Consider the following 6370-nt stretch of genomic DNA (forward strand, 5'->3'; position numbering starts at 1 on the left):
GTGAGCTACAGGAGCAGTGAGCTACAGGAGCAATCAGTGCGTTTACATGACACTCAAGAAAGTCAAATTATTGGGTTAGTCCAACTATGATTGGATTACTAAGATGCATGTATACACCTTAGTCGAGCTAAAATCGAATTGAATTGGGTTTCTCATAGTTGAATTAAGACGAATTAGATAATTCGATTCATAGTCGAGTTAAGCGTGCATGTACGGAATGGGATTGGATTATGCTTTGAATTGCGTTCTGCGCATGCTCAAGATCTTTTCCCAGGGCCGTGAGCCGGAAGTAGACGGAGACGATAGTCGTGTTGTTGTTGTCGCCGTCGGGAAACGAAAAACTGCGATTTATTTAAAAAGGTGCCGCAGAAGATGGAGGAAGCCGGTGAATGTAGTTACCCCCTATAAGAATTGTGTCCCGGCTGCGGGAGTGCGCATGGCGTGCATTCATTAAGGTTGAAGCACACAGACACTACGCTTCGATTTCACCCAAGGCTGAATTAAAAGTACATGTTTTTCTAAATGTGGGACATTAACGAGGTTGTAAAGTAGTAACTTCGGGCACATCTGTCAAAATAAATGTTTTTTTCTCCCGACGTGTTTACGATCTTTATTCATTCATTGCGCCGCGGCAGGGGATGCCGTACACGGGACAGGCGGCGGAGGGGCTGCTCCGGCGGGAGAAAGATGTTTTCAGTAGACTCCTGTCAACTCACTTCGGGTCGGGTGATTTATTTAAAAAGCTGGCGCAGAAGATGGAGGAAGCCGGTGTCGTGCCAATGTAGTAACCCCCTATAAGGAGTGTATCATCATCAACATGCATTCAGCACACACTACGCTTCGATTTCACCCAAGGCTGAATTAAAAGTACATGTTTTTCTAAATGTTGCTCATCAACAAGGTTGATAAGTAGTAACTACAATCTTTAATTATTCATTGCTCCGCGGCCGAACTGACGGGGGTATTCTCTGATATTATGAATCTTACAGACTGCGTCGGGTTCTCCGACTCTGGTACTTCCACAACAAGTAAAGACTCCTAGTGGGGTTTATCTCGCCCATGGAGGAAAATTAATTGGGGGAAATTAACTTTGGCTTTGACTCTCTGAAGTTCAGATTGAAACGAACATGGAGGAGAAAGCGATGTTTGAGCATACGACCGAGAGATCGGAACAATGGAGCGTCGGAGAAATGATATGGAGCCGAAGTGAACTGACAGCCGTCTACTGAAAACATCTTTCTCGAATGCCGCCTGAGTTTGTTGTTGCTGGTGACGTAAAAAGGTCAACTGGTGGCTCTATTACGACTAGTTGAAATGGATACAGTGCCACCTATCGTACCGGGGAATGACATGCTTCGGCCAATGAATGGATTTACTCACTGCCATGTATACGCGGACAATTGCAGTTGTCCAATTGCCGAGCATAGTCGAACTATGGCTTTAATCGGATTAAGCTGTGCATGTAAACGTACTGAGTGAGCTACAGGTGCAGTGAGTTACAGGTGCAGTGAGTTACAGGTGCAGTGAGCTACTGGAGCAGTGAGCTACAGGAGCAGTGAGCTACAGGTGCAGTGAGCTACAGGAGCAGTGAGCTACAGGAGCAGTGAGCTACAGGAGCAGTGAGTGACATGATGTTGCTGGAGCACGCTGCTTCTAGGAACGTTGCTTCTCCTCTCCGGGAGAGAACTCCGGGAGAGGAGCGTTCTGCTGTCTGGGTGGGCTGGCTGGCTGGCTGTGTGTGTGTGTGTGTGTGTGTGTGTGTGTGTGTGTGTGAGCATTTGTGTGTATGCGTCTGTGTCTCGCTCTCATACACAAACACCTGCAGGAAACACGATTTGACGAACAGAGAAATGTATTTTTCTATGAAATCTAAGAGAGCTGCGTGTGTGTTTGTGGGTGTGTGCGGGGGGGGGGGCTGGGGTGGGGGGGGTTGACGGATCTTGATCTGCTCCACTTCCCTAGACACACACCACCACCCCCCCCCCTCTGCTGTCCTGGGATGATAAAGTCCCAGAACAACAACACAACTCAACCACGTTGGAGTCTGCTCCTCTGCACCGTGTGTCGCTGGCTGCGATGACATCAGTGCTGGCTCCGTGACCACATCACCACTGGCCGCGTGACGGTGACGTCACGCGGCCAGTGTGATGACGTCACCGGCTACGTGAGGACCTTGCTTTAGGGTAGGTCCTGAGGCTCTGAAGGAGATTTAGAAGTGGTTAAGATGGATTGCTGTCACTGCACCCTTTAGAATGTGAACAGGTAAACAACCGCATCCAAACAAACAGAAACAAAGCTGTCATGTCCCGCATCGCCGGTACATATGGTGTGGGGGCGTTGTTCCCATCATGCATTTCTTCTCTCCCCGACTATCCACCACAACTGATACCTTACTACCAATTATTCTAATTGAATACGGTACCATTTACATGGTGGTCGTCCAGCGAGCAGACCCTCTGATCCAGAGAGGCAGGAGCGAACCGGAGTGAACCCAGCCGCCAGAGAAACGCTGCCTCACTCTCAGAAGAATTCCTGGAGAGAGAGAGAGAGAGAGAGAGAGAGAGAGAGAGAGAGAGAGAGAGAGAGAGAGAGAGAGAGAGAGAGAGAGCGCAGCGCGACGTGAACCTAAACCGAACCGGCGTTAATCTCATCCTGCGTGACCGCCGTCCGCACGCGCTGTGACAGCCGCCCCCAGCCCCCCTCCTCGTTCCCAGTGTTCGCTCCGGAGCCCGGAGTACCGCATCGGGAGCAACAACAAGAACCCGAATCGAACGGACGCTCCAGAGCCCCCCTCACCACCCCCCCCTCACACACACACAGGCCCCCAGCCTATCAGGGATTAGAAGGCTCCCCGGAGGTGTTTAGCCCCGACACGGCCGTGTGCCCGGGGCCAGGGCGGGGCCCCGAACACCCCCCCCCCCCCCCCCCCCTGGGTCTCCTGAGACCCCGGCAGAACGCTCGGGCCCTCGGCCCCCGGCATCGATCCTGGCGGCCGAGAGGCGGCGGCTGCTGCGGGCTGATAAAGGCCGGCCGTCCGTTTGACGCTCCGCGGGACGGCCAGCGTCCAGCGAGGAGAGAGAGACGTTGGAAATTTCTCGCTCCGCTGATGCGTGAGTCGACACGCGCGCACGCCTCCTTCCTGCCACTTTGACATTCCGCAAGCGCGCACGCACACGCACACACACACAGGAGTGCGCGCACACACATATGTACACACATGCACGGGGGCGCGCGCGCACACACGCACACACGCACGCATGTACACACACACACACACACATACAGACACACACACACCCATGTACGCACACACACACACGCAAAGGCATGTACACACACACATGTACACACCCCAGACACACATGCATACACCCATGTATGCACACACACACAATCACAGACACACATTCACACACACTCACACACATGTACACACTCACACACACACACACACTCACACAGATTGGCGTCACCATCACATCAGCATACTGTCCTCACACGCCCCCACAGACCGCGGCCGCTATCTGTCCTCAGCACACACCGCTGTCCCGTCCAGACCCAGCTGGCCCCGCCCCCACACCTCCACCCCCACACACACCTCCACACACACCTCCGCCACCACACACACCTCCACCCCCCACACACACCTCCACCCCCACACACACCTCCACCCCCACACACACCTCCACACACACCTCCACCCCCACACCTCCACCCCCACACACACCTCCGCCCCCACACCTCCACCCCCACACCTCCGCCCCACACCTCCACCCCCACACCTCCACCCCCACACCTTCACCCCCACACACACCTCCACCCCCACACACACCTCCGCCCCCACACACACCTCCACCCCCACACACACCTCCACCCCCACACCTCCACCCCCACACCTCCACCCCCACACACACCTCCACCCCCACACCTCCACCCCCACACACACCTTCACCCCCACACACATCTCCACCCACACACCTCCGCCTCCACACCTCCACCCCCACACACACCTCCACCTCCACACACACCTCCACCCCCACACACACCTCCACCCCCACACACACCTTCGCCCCCACCCCTCCACCCCCACACACACCTCCGCCCCCACACACACCTCCACCTCCACACCTCCACCCCCACACCTCCACCCCCACACCTTCGCCCCCACCCCTCCACCCCCACACACACCTCCACCCCCACACACACCTCCACCTCCACCCCTCCACCCCACACTGGGCCCTTTGTATCATCTAGACCCACCTGGCCCTGGTCCCCAAACACACCTCTGTTTGTCCAGACCCACCTGGTCTCTGGCCCCCTGTCTGCTGGCCGGGTTCTCTGCAGGAAGCTGAGGTTCTCTGCAGGAAGCTGAGGTTCTCTGCAGGAAGCTGAGGTTCTCTGCAGGAAGCTGAGGTTCTCTGCAGGAAGCTGACGACCCGATCAGGGACCCGTCTGATCCTGACCACCATTTTTTATTGTTTAGCGATTTGACGCTTTCTCGTGTTGTTCGGTGAGTCGCACAAACGTCCTGCTGAGGAGGAAATGACATCATACTGATTATCAACCCACCCTTAAACTAACGCTACCCTCCTCCTTATAGTGTTACTCTCTCTCTCCCCCCCCCCTCTCTCCGTCTCTCTCTCTCTCTCTCTCTCTCTCTCTCTCTTTCTCTCTCTCCCTCCCTCTCTCTCTCTCTCTCTCTCTCTCTCTCTCTCTCTCTCTCTCTCTCTCTCTCTCTCTCTCTCGTCCTTTGTTCTGCTCTGTTTCTCTTACTTCTCTTGCCTTCCAAAGAAATCAATACAAACACGGATGCATGCGCACACACAGACGCACACAGAAACACACGCACAAATACAGACATAAACGGGGACAGGCACACATAAACACACACACAAATAGACATAAAAAGGGACACACAAAGAAACGCACATAAACTTCCAGAAACACACACAAATCCAGACATAAACAGGGACACAAAAACTCACAAATCAATTGGCCCACTACACCAACATAGATGTAATGTATACATTAAAAACATGGATGTATTAATTTCCTTCCATTCATCCATTAATAACAACCATGTTGTTAATACACTGATAACATACATTAAGTACATCCTTGTTATTAATGTATTAATACATACATTATTAACATGAATGTTATTAATGTATTACATATAACACATTAACACATTAACACATTAATACATTAACAGTATTAATGTTAACAGTACATTAACTGTAACTGTGACCGGGTTAGGCAACGAATCAAAATCGATCAGAAATATGTGTTTCTAATGATTTTACTCTATTGTGTATCTGCTGCAAAAAACACTCCTAGATTCACAATGACGCCACTGATGACCTTGAGTTCTTAGCAATTACCTCCAACCATAATCCCTCTCCATCATCTAACCCTCCCCTCCTCCACCTCCCCAAACCGTACACGTAAATGCTATCCCTGCGTCCTGATAGGACGACGTCTCCAGGAGGCATGGCCAGAGGACACCAGGTTGTCGTGGCGTCGAAGCAGAGGACCCGAGGAGGCTCGGGGGGGGGGGGGCGGACGGGAGGGGGGATTGTTTTTAATGTCCTCATAAACCAGCAGGAGCCGCAGACTGTGTTTACTGTGCAGGCTCGTGGGTGGGGACCATCGCTGTCATATTTCTATCTAGAAAAGAGCTTCAAAAGTCGAGATCTTTAGTGCGAGGCGATAACTTGGTGGTCCCACGCCCAGAAGTTATACGAGCACCGTCCGCGAGCAGAGGTGAAGTAAGTAGAGGCACAATGAAAGACAGAGAGGAGTCGTAAAGATATTCCACCGGAGCCCACCTTATATCAGCTAAAGTAGTCATAAAAACCAGAACCACAGGCGACGTGTTCCCACTGCTCTGTACCATCAGATCATGAGAGAAGACAGAACACAGGTGTACTCCATTATCTGATGAGGACGAGTTCCTAACCAGGGGACGGAGGTCATTTGACCTGACCAGGCGGGGTCATATCAGTGACCCCTAGTGGAGGATGAAGAAACCAGAGAGAAGGTTGATCAAACCGCTCGTAACCGGGAAACCTCCAACATGGTAACCTGGAAAGCCCAAACATGGCAACCTGGAAACCCCAAACATGGCAACCTTGAAAGCCCCAACATTGTATCCTGTCAACCCCAAACATGGTAACCTGTCAACCCCTAACATGGCAACCTGTAACCCCCCAACATGGCAACCTGTATCCTCCCAACATGGCAACCTGGCCACCCCTAACATGGCAACCTGGAAACCCCTAACCTGGCAACCTGGAACCCCCAAACATGGCAACCTGGCCACCCCTAACATGGCAACCTGGAAACCCCTAACCTGGCAACTTGGAAC

The sequence above is a fragment of the Micromesistius poutassou genome (assembly GCF_964030765.1).
Source record: "Micromesistius poutassou genome assembly, chromosome: 10".
NCBI classification, from domain to species: Eukaryota; Metazoa; Chordata; class Actinopteri; order Gadiformes; family Gadidae; genus Micromesistius; species Micromesistius poutassou.